The sequence below is a fragment of the Alnus glutinosa genome, chromosome 6 (assembly GCF_958979055.1).
Source record: "Alnus glutinosa chromosome 6, dhAlnGlut1.1, whole genome shotgun sequence".
NCBI classification, from domain to species: Eukaryota; Viridiplantae; Streptophyta; class Magnoliopsida; order Fagales; family Betulaceae; genus Alnus; species Alnus glutinosa.
In genome coordinates, this window is record NC_084891.1 from 28,058,574 (window position 1) to 28,071,687 (window position 13,114).

At 35.8% G+C, this 13,114-nt stretch overlaps 1 pseudogene; it reads right to left on the minus strand.

The window, feature by feature from the left end:
- Window positions 1-959: 959 nt before the first annotated feature.
- LOC133871680 (receptor protein kinase CLAVATA1-like) lies at window positions 960-3,612 on the minus strand (annotated as a pseudogene).
- Window positions 3,613-13,114: the final 9,502 nt, after the last annotated feature.

Consider the following 13,114-nt stretch of genomic DNA (forward strand, 5'->3'; position numbering starts at 1 on the left):
TTCGGCTTCGCTTCATACCTTCAATCATTTCATACCATTAAAAAATACTAATTTTCAATATAAAAAATTCAACATCGAAATATAATTTTAAAAAATTTTTAATTCTACAATTTCTACTCATCACCAAACACATTTTTTTACTTTGAAATTTGCAATCAGTATAAAAATTTAATTCTGATTTAAAAAATAAGATGAGTGTTATACCAATTTCTATTAAAATTAAAAAAAATTGCAAAAAAAAAAAAAAAAAAAAAAAAAAAAAAACGAAGAAGGAGAAGGAGGCGGAGGAGAAGCTAATGGCTTTGTTTCTACCATTCACGAGATTTGAGGTCAACTGAAATTTATATTAACATATCTCGTATATTGAAATTTTTCTTCACTTGCGTTTAAAATTTATATATTGATTATAAGTAAATAATTATCTTACCAAAAGCCACGTCCCCACCCTGTTTCCATACAACCATATTTGTATTATTCCAGCTACTCATTAACCAACATTTAATTAAACGGATTAAACTCTTTAACTTTAATTTGTTAATTTTGTATTAAGTTTATGTCAAATTCGCGAGTTGTATCAAATATTGTCAATTATAAATATCGCGTGCTGAATCCAAATCGTGTCGACTCATGATTATAAAATTATATACGATTATAAGTAAGCTATAATTCAACTAATTTAATTAAACATACCAAATTTATCAACTTTAACCTACTAATTTTAAGTCAGTGCTCCAATCAAATTCATGGATCATCAAAAAAAAAAAATTATCCACCCTAACTGTTGTTGCCTATTGGTTGCAGTTCATACTGTTATTTTTATTTAACTGCTGCCCTAAAGAGTTGTAGTAATATTCATACACCAATACAACCAAACATATTCACCCAATCGCGCTACATCTACAAGACGATAGAGGCGATATACACCAAGCACCTGAATAAGAGTATGGCATCTGGCACTGTCAGCCAGTGATCAAGCAAGGGGTACCGGTGCCAAGAATGATGCTACATCGGACTTCTTTCAGTTCGGAGATTGCCTTCCCGCAGTCCACAATCCCAGCACCGCCTTTTCGTTCGCATATTTGTTTTTGGCTTCGAGGTGGCATCATAACAGAGTAGTGACGAACACTACAATAGACACAATGAGCACCGGCGAGCAAAACTTCACACGTGCTTGACCCGAATCTTGAACCGAGCTGAGAAAGGGTGGGCGCGCAAGAGACCTGCCTTGGGGAACAGAGATTTGGGTTTCCAGCGAAGGAACTGTTATCGAAAATGAGAAACTGTGGACAACTAGGAACTCTTCCCACGAAATTATTATAGGACAGGTCCAAGGTAGTGAGGCTTGTCGACTCGCACATTTCGTCTGGTATATGGCCAGTGAACCTGTAACGACCCACCCCCAATGACACAATATTGTCCGCTTTTGGCTCCCCAAACCAGACTTTCCATGAGATCACCCATCATGGGATTGCTCTCGCAGAAACACGCTTAACTGCGGAGTTCTGATAGGTTCATGACCATCATGGCTTTAAAACAAGTTGTGTCATAAAGGGTGCATTTATACATATAAGCACATCCTCATTCCCAGCCCAGGCGATGTGGGACGTCACAATCACCCCATCTTTGGACCCAGCGTCCCCGCCGGCATCCCTCATTGGGCTTGTGCACGCTCCCACCATCTCAGGCTGGGCAATGGCTCTAATACCATTTTTAACGATCCACCCTCAATGACACAATATTGTCCGCTTTTGGCTCCCCAAACTAGACTTCCCAAGAGATCACCCATCTTGGAATTGCTCTCGCAGAAGCACGCTTAACTGCAGAGTTCTGATAGGTTCATGACCATCACGGCTTTAAAACGCGTTGTATCATAAATGGTGCATTTATACATATAAGCACATCCTCATTCCCAAGCGATGTGGGACGTCACAAACTTGTTATGAGAAAGATTGAGAACGCTGAGAACCTTCAGCTTGTCAATCCCTTTGGGAATTTCACCAAACAGACTATATATTTCGGCTGAAATCGATGGAGTTTAAAGAGGTACAGCTCGAAATCGAAGCCGGAATTTCGCCGCTGAGATTGTTGGCACTCAGGTTGATGCTCGTGAGCATATTTAGATGAAAGATTTCCCCCGGAATCTCACCGGAAAACATGTTCATTTCCAGCGATAGAGTTTGCAATTACTTGAAATTTCGAATTCCCGGAGGAATTTTCCCGGTGATTTGATTGCCGAAAAGCGTGAGAATTCTGAGCATGTTCGCCGAAACCTCAAAGGAAATCTCGCCAGGGAAGTGGTTGTCGTTGACCTCGATCTGTTCCACTAACGGCAAGTTGAAAATCCTCGCCGGAATCATCCCGTTGAGAATGTTCTTCATGATTCGGATCTTCATAAGCGACTTGCAGTCACCGAGCTGCTCAGGAATTGGTCCGAAGAAGAAATTCTCTCCATCAAGATTAGCGTCGTCAACCTCCCTCCTTCGCACAAATCGCGAGGAATCAACCCGGTGAGATGATTGGTCGCCACGTCGAGTATCTTGAGCTTTCCATTGCGACCCAAGTTTTCAGGGAGTTTGAGCGAGAAGTTGTTCTCCCATATCTGAAGCACTTCAAGATTCGGAAGGTCACCGATGAAGGCCGGGACTGGACCGTACAGCTTGTTCTTGAACAAACTGAGTAGCGTGATGTTCTTGAGCTCTGTGAAGCTAGCTCTCCGGTATCTCTCCCGTGAGTTCGTTGATTGCGAGATGCAGTGATTTCAATTTGTATAGACCAGAAAGCTCCGAAGGTATATAACCATTGAGGCGGTTGATTTGTAGAAACAACGAGTGCAAGTTCTTCAAAATGCTCAAGTTCTTAGGAATATTGCCGTGGAGGTTACAGCTTGCCATGTCGAGGACTTGAAGCGAGCTGAGATATCCCAGCTCCGGCGGAATACCCCCTTCGAAAATGTTGAAGTACCCTATATACATTTCTTTGAGATTCTTTAACCGAGCTAAACTAGCCGAAACTTTGCCCGTATGTGAGTTTCCGTTCAAGCCAAAGTACTCGAGGCTCTGAATCTCGGAGTAACTCTCCAGAATCGGACCTGAAAAGTAGTTCCCACCAAGACAAAGGTGTTTGAGGTTTTTCAAGCTCGTGAGCTCCGTCGAAAGAGGCCCAGAGAAGTTGTTGTTGTACGTGTCAAGAACCTCGAGCTCTGTCATCCTAACAGTGATTTTTTCGGGAAAATTGCCAGTGAAACCGTTGTTAGAGATGTTGAATACCTTGAGCGACGTGAGTTTTGCCATCTCCACCAGAAGTTCCCCCGTGAGATTGTCGTTTGCGAGTGTTAGGTTCACAAGCTTGTTGAGTAGCCCAATCTCCGGTGCAATGAAACCGTAGAGAGAAGTAAGACACGTTGAGAGAAACAACCCATGAGTCCTCGTCACATGAAACTTCGGAGAAAGAGCAATGGGCAGTTGGAGACGAAGACTCCTTCCAGTCCTCTAGGCCCGAGCCTTTGTGTTCGATCATGGCGAACTTGAGCTTCAGCAGAACTTCAAGATCACTACTGTACGCAGACGAGCGTGATGAGAAAAGATAGAAAATTAGAGGAACATGGAGGAGCATACAAATGAAAAAAGGGTTCTCATTTTTTTCTTTTTGAATGCTGTTTATCTCTACACGGCTCAATTCAAAAGGGCACTGGCGCAAACGCTATTTAAACGTCCCCTGGGTTGAAGTGAAAGTGATTTCTTTGTCTTTTTCTTAGTGATGAATTTTCTTTAAAAAAAAAAAAAAAAAAAATAAATAAATAAATCAGAACATTTTTTTCTCAAAAGAAAAGGCATCGTAAAAAAAGTAAACTAAAAAAAAAAACCACCTTTAACAATGAATTGAGAAATAAAATTAGGCATAAAGTTCTCGGAAAAAAACAAAACAAATTAAGATTAAATATTGCACCCAAAGAACCCATTCTTGGTATATATGTAAATTTTTCGTAGTGCCAAATTTTTAGCACATATTTTAGTTAGGTGGGTCGCTTTTAATTTTCTGGTTGGAAACATTTTTATTGGGCCTTCTATTTTCTCTTCTATCGATCCCTATTACGAATGTGAAAAACCCTTTCTTATAACCCCTTTATCCTTGTTTATTTAGAAAAAATAAAATAAAAATATTGGTTTTATTTACCATGTCATAATTTTGAGTTCAAATGGCTTATAGTTTTACCACTGTTTTTACCATCTATAGATGTCCTTCAACTCTTCAAGCCATCTATTTAGGTGTTGCAGAATATTATATGCCACAATTTGCATAATATTTTTTGCCACTTGCATTTCGCCACGTGTATGGATACAGTACATGTGGCGAACAGTTTTCCACGTGTGCGACTCGTGTCAGATCCAGGTGTTACTAAATGCACATTTTGCCACGTGTATCACAATACACGTGGCTAAGTGGCCACGTGTATCATAGTACGCGCGGATGACAGTTAGCCACATGTATTTAGTACACGCGGCTAACAGTTGGCCGCGTGTACTTCAATACTCGTGGCCACTTGGTCACGTGTATTAGAGTACACGTGGCCAATTGTTAGCCACGTGTATTAAATACATGTGGCTAACTGCTTTATTTTATTTTATTTTTAAAAAAAAGAGATAAGAAGTTTTCTCTTTCTTTTTTTTTTTCTTTTTTTTTTCACCGGTATTTTCTTTCTCGGAACTACTTTTTTTTTCCCCCTTGCCGGAAACTTCTTCGAGGCCGACAACAAAATCCAAGAATCTGGATCTAGTTTCATTATGGCCAAAAAATTACCAACAAAACACCACAAAATCACCAACAAAATTAATCGAAGAAATTTATCTAGTTACATTCTGGCCAAAAAATTACCAACAAAACAGCAAAAAATACCAACAAAATCCAAGAATCACCAAAATTGCCCAGTCGCCGGAAAATCACCCAGTCACCGAAAATTAGATTCAAAACACCAAAACAACAAAATTAATCGAAGAAATTTATCTAGTTACATTCTGGCAAAAAAATTACCAACAAAATCCAAGAATCACCGAAATCGCCCAGTCGACGGAAATTAGATTCAAAAAACCAAAACAACAAAATCATATTCAAAATCCGGTCGGTCCTCCGATCCCTACATCACTGAAACATCAAGGGATAAGAAAGAGAGATCCACACGAGAGAGAGAGAGAGAGAGAGAGAGAGAGAGAGAACTCACTGGATCTCCGGCGAGGGCCAGCGTATCCGGCGAGTTTCTCCGTTGCCGACGACGAAAACGAGTTTCTCCGTTTAGTTGAGGCCGAAACGCACAGTGATCGGGGAGCTGGCTGGTGGTGTTGTGAGAGAGAGAGAGAGAGAGAGAGAAACTAGATCTGAAATGAGAGAGAGAAACGAGTTTCTCCGTCCAATATTTATCATTAAGTTTTTAATTTTTTTTTTCGAAATATGTGGCCAGGTGGCGCACGGGAATTGTCCCGCGCGGAGCACCTGGCCCAGTTTTGGCGACGTGGCTCAATGCCACGTCGCCATTTGTAATTTTTTACAATTTTTTCAAAAAAAAAAAAAAAAAATATATATATATATATATATATATATATATATATATATATATATATATATATATATATCATATATGTGTATGTAAACACAAACACAAACCCTAACCTTAAATGTATGTACTATGTATAGTGCTAAACCCTAAAATTAAATCATAAACACTAACCCTATGTATATATACTGTATTTTTAACAATATCTTAACGTGAATATTGTATAATATTTTATGTAAATTTAAAATACTATATTTTTCGTGTTATTTGTTAAACGCAAATACGAGCCCTAACCCTGAGAGTATGTACTATACAAACTATGCATCTATATAGTATTAATTATAGGAAATCTATTTTTTTATACATTTTTCTTTTATACAAGGAATGTTAAGACGATAATGCACCCAACACAATATAAGTTGGTGATATATATATATATATATATATATATATATACTTATCAAAAAAAAAGTTTGTATATATATAAAATATATCTAAATTAAGGTTTAGTTTTGTACAATATAATATACATATAGCATTAAACTAGGATTAGGGGTATATTAGTAAAGTATACAATATTTAACACTTGTAGATATATACATATAAGTATATAAATTAATGTATAAAATAAAGCAAAATTTTATTTCTTGAAAAAAAATTTTAGCCATGTGTATTAATTACACGTGGCTAACTGGCCACAATGTTTTTATCATCCACCAGATTTTTGACATATGGACAGAATTGGGCCAGTTCTCACCTTGTTTGAAAATTTCTTTTAGATTATCGTAACAGAGGAGATGCCTACCCTTTTGTAGACATGACTCAAGAAGTTCACTTTGGACTTGGCTTTAAATAATCAATGACACAACAAACGTAAGAAATGATTAATTTGATACAGCATAAAGTATTGTTCCTAAGTAGTTAATTTGTATGGGGCATCTATTCCTTCTTCTAGTAGGTGAGAACAAATTCATATTCTCATGAGTCATGGCAGTAGTTAGTGGGGGGATTAGATTAGAGTAAAGCTTAATGTCCCTTACTCTTTTTTTTTTTTTTTGGATGAATCAAAGCTTTTATAACCAAACACAAAACAATTACATCACTCCAAAACCTGGAGGAGAACCTCAGAACACCTTACAACAATTAGTCAAAAACAAGAAACAAATTAGAGCCAAACTACCACTACAAAATAAAATTGCATTTTGCCACTTGCATTTCGCAACGTGTACGAACACAGTACACGTGGCGAACAGTTTGCCACATGTGCGACTCGTGTCAGATCCGATTATTACTAAATGCACATTTTACCGCGTGTACCACAATGCACGTGGCTAAGTGGCCACATGTATCATAGTACGCGCGGCTGGCAGTTATACACGTGGCTAATTGCTGCAATTTTTTTTTTTTATTTTCACAAGTATTTTCTTTCGCCGGAACTACTTTTTTTTTCCCCTTGCTAGAAACTTCTTCGAGGCCGGCAACAAAATCCAAGAAACTGGATCTAGTTTCATTTTGGCCAAAAAATTACCAACAAAATCCAAGAAATTTATCTAGTTTCATTTTGGCCAAAAAATTACCAACAAAATCCAAGAAATTTATCTAGTTTCATTCTGGCCAAAAAAATTACCAACAAAATCACCAACAAAATCGAAGAAATTTATCTAGTTTCATTCTGGCAAAAAAATTACCAACAAAATCCAAGAATCACCAAAATCGCCCAGTCGCCGGAAATTAGATTCAAAAAACCAAAACAACAAAATTAGATTCAAAATCCGGCCGGTCCTCCGATCCCTACATCACCGAAACATTAAGGGATAAGAAAGAGAGATCCACACAAGAGAGAGAGAGAAAGAGAGAGAGAGAGAGAGAGAGAGAGAGAGAGAGAGAGAGAGAGAGAGAGAGAGAGAGAGAGAGAGAGAGCTCCCTGGATCTTCGGCGAGGGCCAGTGTATCCGGCGAGTTTCTCCGTCACCGACGACGAAAACGAGTTTCTCCGTCCAGTTGAGGCAGGAACGCGCGGTGGTCAGGGAGCTGGCCGGTGGTGCTGAGAGAGAGAGAGAGAAACTAGATCGGAAATGAGAGAGAGAAACGAGTTTCACCGTTCATTTATTATTTAATTTTTAATTTTTGTTTTTTCAAAATATTGGCCAGGTGGCGCGCGAGAATTGTCCCGCGCGGAGCACCTGGCCCAGTTTTGGCGACGTGGCTCAAAGCCACATCGCCATTTGTAATTTTTTACAATTTTTTTTAAAAAAACAAAATATATATATATATATATAGCAATATATAATCTAAATTAAGGTTTAGTTTTGTACAATATAATATACATATAACATTAAACTAGAATTAGGGGTATATTAGTAAAGTATACAATATTTAACACTTGTATATATATATATATATATATATATGTATAAAATAAAGTAGATAATATACATATAGCATTAAACTAGGATTAGGGTCACTTGTAGATATATACATATAAGTATATAAATTAATGTATAAAATAAAGCAAAATTTTATTTCTTGAAAAAAAAATTTAAATTTCTTTTTAGCCACATGTATTATCGTTTCCGTTAAAAAAAAAAAAAAAAAAAAAAACTCAAAAGATGGCTGGAATGGTCAAAGTATAACCCATATACATTATTTGAGAATAAATTCATGGTTTTACGAGATGCTACTCATAGATTGCAACTCCAATTAATAACCTATGACAAGAGGTCATGCGAAGTCTCTTAAGAGAAGCATTATTAAAATATGTTGTTATACCATCTTAATCCAAAAATTTATATTTGTTTACACATGCAGTTTCCGAACAGCGACGTGTCGATTGTGAGGTTACCCTTCTAACAGTGAGGGCATGAAGAAGATTGTTAAGCCGTTAAACTGAGAATTTGCAAAACAAAAAAAGACTCGCGCGGGGGTTAGCCGGCGACGCCTCCTCCAATGGTTGAGCCAGTCGTCGTTTTAGCGAAGAAGAATGATAATTAATGCAACTGAAAAATTAGGTGTTACCCATTTATGAATTCTATTTATACCACCTTCTTCTTGTGAGCTCGCACGTGTGATCTTCACAATGCTATGGAGGACCAACTTAATTAACTTTGATTTGACACGATCAACGGTCATTTATAATATTCTGACCATTAACATGATAAGCTGGCCTGAACAACAGCGCACCGCTGTTGTTCCCTTTGCACTCAGTCCTGATTGGACTAGCTGATCTCATGTCTAATAAATGGCTAAAGATCTTCATAAATGAGAGAATCTTTCCTTTTGAACATATGCCAAATACTTAATTGGTCATCTGAGTGTCCGAGCATTACTCATTTGGATACTTGGCACTACCACTTCTTTTAAAGAAGTCTTTGGTCACGATGAGTTATTTTGACTGATGAGCCTGTCCCACATTGCCTCCATGGTACTGGTCTACTCTCTAGGTCCAATCCAAGAGCCCAGAGTATAATTACCCAACATGGTCTATTCTCAAGACCCAATCCAATAACCTAAAGTATAATTACCCAACAATATTTATTGTAGTTTAGAGCATTTTCAGCAATAAGAGTTATTTTAACTACTCAAAAAAATATCTTCTTCTATTTTAGCTACTCATTTTTTTAATACAAACTCTAACAAGACTATCTATTATACACTTTATTTTCTTTAAATATTATTTTCAAATCATTTTTTATTATCTTTTCACTTTTCTCTCTCCCTTTCTTTAAATATTGTTATATTAGTCTAAGCTGTCACAGTAGACTTTCATATAGCAAATTGGATGAGCTCTCTTTGAGGGATAAATTACCTAATAATGGTTAAATATAACTATTATAACCAATTTAAAAACTCAGCTGGAAATGCTCCTAGCTTAGGTCCAACAAGGCAACAATGTTATACTAATCACTAACGTATAGGATTATTGACATTGAAATAAGAGTAATGATTGAATACCACCCAAATATACAACTTTTCACCATCTTGCCTATATGGCAAGGTGGTCCCCTACCTTAATTTATTTTTACAAAATAAAAAAACTCAAATAGTAGTGGGGGACCACCTTGCCACATAGGTAAGGTGGTGAAAAGTTGTATCTTTAGGTGGTATTCAATCATTACTCTTGAAGTAAACGATCAAGGGTCAAATCAATTAAATGACCATAAAATTATTACATTCTCGACCATTAGACAATTATTACATAGCTATGTTCCCATTAAGATGCCGAGAAATTAAGAAACACCATCTACGAGAATAGGATCCGGCTTAGGTGCTGTAGTTTAAACTACAGCACTGTGCTTAAAATAAATGGGTGGCTGATGGCTAAATTATATATATATATATATATATATATATGAAAAAAAATGATACAATGGACGTGTATTTTAAATACACGTTGCCCATTTGGGACGTGGCATAATGCCACGTCCTTGATTGGCCACATGGAATTATGCCACGTGGCCAATCGTTTGGCCAGCTGCACTATGCATGACAATTCCCACACGCCACCTGGCCATTTTTTTAAAAATAATAATAAAAAAATATAATTTAAATATATTAAAAAAAACAAAAAGTATTAAATAAATAAATAAATTATAAATGGGTAGCTTCCTTCCTCTGGAAGCTACCCATTTTCGACGCCCTCTCTCCATCTCTCTCTATCACTCTCTCTCCATCTCTAACCTACGCGGGACTACTCTTCGGCAGTATACTCAGGCCGTGGTTTTGCTTTGGTAGTGAAAAATTTCTCAGCTCAGTTTACTCTCTCTCTCTCTCTCTCTCTCTCTCTCTCTCGGTTTGTACAGATATTATACTAACGTTTTTTTTTTCCTTTTTTCCTCCAAATATGCAGGTACATAGGCAACCGTAAATCTTTACACTACGAAATCCATTGTGAGTAATTTTTTTTTCTTCATTTTATGTCTTGAATTTTTTCCTCGATCTCTGTACATTTTGTTGATTTGTTTGTGGTATTTTCTGATTTGTTTGGATTGGGCAAACAACACGTAGAAAATGTCTTGATGTATTTCCGTAGACTTTTTCCTACCTTTATTTTATTTTTTTTTTATTGCAGTATTACTGATTTATTGTAATTTGTATATATATGATTTTGAATATTTTTTTTTTGTCTATTTTGGTTTTGCTGTATTTGGTTCTTACATGGATGATGAAATTTTTGTGTACATTCATTCAAATTTTTGGTCTCATTTTTTTTTTCTAGTGTTTATTTTACTATAATGTTGTGTTTTTATTATTTTTTATTTTTTAACTCTAATTGTTGATGTGAGAGATTTTTATATATATATTTTAATGTGCTATTATGAATTTTGGAGTTTTTTGGAAGTGAAAAGAATCAAACAATATCCGCTATTACTTTAACGATATTAAAACATGATATTAATCAACAATGACAATTTCGGAAAAGAGAAATGGAAAAAAAAAATAGAAGAAGGAAAAAAAAAAAAAAAACTTTTACCATCCACTGTTTACAATACTATTCGTACTAAAAAATTTAATCCTTACGTCATAAATATGAATAATGTTGATTGTCCTTTAATCACTCATTTTTTACTTTAAACGTTGATGTGAGGAGGTTGCAGATTTATGAGAAACATTCGGTACAATTCGTTTTAACAAAAAAATAAAAGAAATCATAAAAAATTAAAATATCAAAATATGAATTTTATAAATGGTCCACATATACAAAATTAGTAGTTTAAAATAAACATTAATCTTAAACAAGTGTTCGGTACAATTTCAACATTTTTCTTTTTAAAAAAAAAAAGTTTAATTGTTGATGTGGAAAGGTTAATCATGATTTACGGTTAGGCTATGAACATGGATGAAATAGATTATTTTCGACATAGCCACAATATTATAAGAATAATTTTTCACATATGCATATTTAAAATAATATGCAGAATCAACTGTTGACAAGTTTATATTGTATTCAAAAATAAAAAAAAATATAAACGACTGAATAATACAAACATCAAATTTTAACAAGTGCAACAACCACGTGTTTATCAATTTATTATTATATGTTTTAAAGTTTAATTGTTGACGTGAGACGGAAAAGAGAAATTTAAAGCTGCTATGAACGTAGACGAATTTCAGTATATGTGACCAAAAACTTAAAATTTATGAATAAAGTTTTCGACTTATGCATATTTCAATTAACATGTGCAATAATTTATTTCAAAAAACGTGAAATTTAAACAAGTTCATCAACCACGTTTTTCTAATAATTTTTTAAAGGCTTCTCGGTTGAACTATTGATATGAGAATGTTATCAAGATTTAAAGGTACTAGTAACACACGAATCTCGGTATATTCGATCAACATAAAATAAGGACAATGTTGTGCGACATGTGCATATTGAAAAATATCCTGTGGAATGATTTGTTTAAAACAAACATGAAATCCAATCAATTTCAACAACCACGTCCTTAACTATTTTTTTGGTCTGTTGACTTTAAATGTTGATGTGGAAAGGTTTTATAAATATTAATGTGCTATGAACAGATTACCAAAAGAAAATAACTGCAAATTTAATACATATATGGGAATCCAAAATTTATGTAGTCAAACAACAATTTTGGGCGACAAACATGAAATTTTGAGAAAACGTTTGGGCCATTGTTTTATTATTTTTAATTTTTATTGGGTTCTCAAAATGTTAGGTCATATAGTTATTTGCTCAAATTAAAAATAATATTGTGTTTCGGTCTATTGATTCGCGTACAGACAAATATGGACAAGTCTTGGATGCCAACCCGTAGGGGTATGACACAGTATAATAACGGGTGTAGAGCGTTCGTGGAATTTGCCGTTAGTAACTGTATGGCCGTTGATGGTCTAAGCTGAGCCAGCACTCCCCTGTCGGGACACCATCGCCCGTTACACCATCCCTTGCGCAACAATCGCTCGTTGACAAACACATGCCTGGTACGGGAGCTCATGATCCGCAGCGACGATCTCCAGATTTGTAGATATTCTATGTAATTTTGTTTTGTTAGTAACAAATACGTTTATTAGTACATAATCTATTGTTGTGTTGGACTTATAATTATTGATTTGTGTAATTTGATTTTATGTTTATGGTAAATTTCAAATGTTGTCCTAATATTTTTGTGATATATTTTGCGTAAAATGGATTTTGTGATATTTTTGTAGGGTTTTTTTTTTTTTTTTTGGTAGAAAATAAAAAATAATAATAATTTGCCACGTGGCAAAATGCCACCAGCCGATTGTGGCCACGTGGACCTTGATCCACGTTGCCGACTGTTGGCCACGTGGAGTATCATACATTCATACGCGTGGCCAATGTGCCACTTGGAACATAATCCACGTGGCCGACAGTCGGCAACGTGGATCAAGGTCCACATGGCCAATAGTCGGCCACGTGGATTATAATACACGTGGCTGAAACGTCAGCCACGTGGTAAATTGTTCCGTGTGACACGTGGGACATTGGTGACGTGTATTTCATAGACACATGGTAAATTGTACATTTCGCAACAACCGGATCTACCACATCGCGAACATGTGGTCATTTACACATGGTTAACAGTTT